The sequence below is a fragment of the Oxyura jamaicensis genome, chromosome 2 (genome assembly GCF_011077185.1).
Source record: "Oxyura jamaicensis isolate SHBP4307 breed ruddy duck chromosome 2, BPBGC_Ojam_1.0, whole genome shotgun sequence".
NCBI lineage: Eukaryota > Metazoa > Chordata > Aves > Anseriformes > Anatidae > Oxyura > Oxyura jamaicensis.
The window spans coordinates 140555057-140556956 of NC_048894.1; positions in this window are offsets into that span (position 1 = coordinate 140555057).

Here is a 1900-nt window from a genome sequence, read left to right on the forward strand (position 1 = left end):
TTCTTTTCTTTTCTTTTCTTTTCTTTTCTTTTCTTTTCTTTTCTTTTTTCTTCCTTTCTTTTTTCTTCCTTTCTTTTTTCTTCCTTTCTTTTTTTTTTCTTCAAGTTTTTAACCATGAAAGAGGCAGGAGAAATACTAGTCAAAGATGAAGGTTTTACAAGTATTTTCAATTCGCCCAATGTAAAACAAATTCTTTACAGCATAACTGGAATGTCTTTGTGTATACTCCAGGGTGGTTGTACCCAGCTTTGAGACCAGAGCAATGCCTTTCCAAATGTCATACACTTAACTTGCTGCCAGCTTTACATTTAGCCTTTAGTCAGAGATGTATGTCATTGCTATTTTACAGCTGTCAGGACACACTTTTAAAAAATCGAAGCCCTATGCACCAGATGTTACTGAGTCCGGTGTGGTCTACCTTGGACCCCTTCCAAACCTGCCTGCATATAATTTTCAAGTCCCAACAGCACTGCAGTGCTAGAAGATAAAAAACTGACCATAAGAATACCCTTTCGTATTACTCAGATCTCAGTTTAATTATCTGAAACACTACCAGATAAATAGTTCAATCGGAAGAATTCCACTTTAATATTAACTACTACCACATCCTTTTTTTATTTTCAATTTGAGGCAGGTTTTGGATTACCAGCTCTAAAGTCTGAAAAGTTCCAATCAATGATTAATATAACTATCCAGAGAGCTGTTTTTTCCTTAAATTGTGAATAATGGAGTGCATTTATATGGCCTTTTTGGGCAAGGCACTCCATGAATTCATACAACTGAGTTTTATGTACACATGGGTGGGGTGTGTGTGTGTGACTTGGACCTGATATTTTAAAATTTTGTGCCTTTAATTTTAAATAGGGTGACCTCCAGGAATAATATGATCTACAAAGCTGCTAAGCAACCAGTAGTTCTGATGATACCCTCTCAAGAAAGCACGCTATTTCAGCCAGCACTGTTTAAGCATTTGTTTATAGTTAGGTAAATGCTTAGGTACTTCCCTGAAGAAGAATATTCTCTGAGCTCATGTCACTCACTCAAAGAGGGACGTAAACCAGTGCATGTAGTGCCTGCAAAGTCTCTTGCAGAGACACAGTTCTGACTACAGCCTAGCACTGAAAAGGTATTTAAGTTTCTAGCCCTCAAAGAATAGATTTGTGGGCCTGAACTGTTACCCTGAAGGCATAAGGATTAAAAGTACTCTAGAGTTATATGAAAAGCCCCTCTTTTAGGTGGTATTTTCAATGTGTCCATTATTATATCATGTTACGATAGTATTTTAAATAATATAATAATACTAGAGTAGCAGTTTAATAACTTTTTTATTTTGTAATCATTGCTGGTTTTCTTATTCTTTCCCTTTATTGATAAACAAGATTTTGCATATATTGGCAGTGATAAGTTTGTCCCATTTGTCTTTATATTTTTATTTTTATTTTTTTCCCTTACATAACTGCTCCTTTAGTTTTGGAGCAGAAAAGTGTTCAGAGAAACAACAAACCAAGAAGCAATGAGTGATACTCAAAATGTGTATGGAAGTAGAAGCCACTTGGTTATGGATTCATTTTATAAGCACATAGAAGCACATTCAAGACCCATGTGACAAACCAGAACTATGAACAAGTTTGATTTGCGTTATTAAGTATTAACCACATTCCTTTTATGGGCATTCTACAGGTTAGTTATTTCCCTGAATGATGCATTACATTTCAAATAGTGGTACTGTGGGATGAACCTAAATCAGTTCAAAATGTGTAATGGAAGAAATACCTATTTTTGGCTCACTCTGTGCAAAACTGATCTCCTTTAATATTTTTTTTTTTTAAATAGGAATCACAATACTATTAAGAAATCTTTCTGACTAATGTATTTACTTTTATAAACTCATTTTAATTGT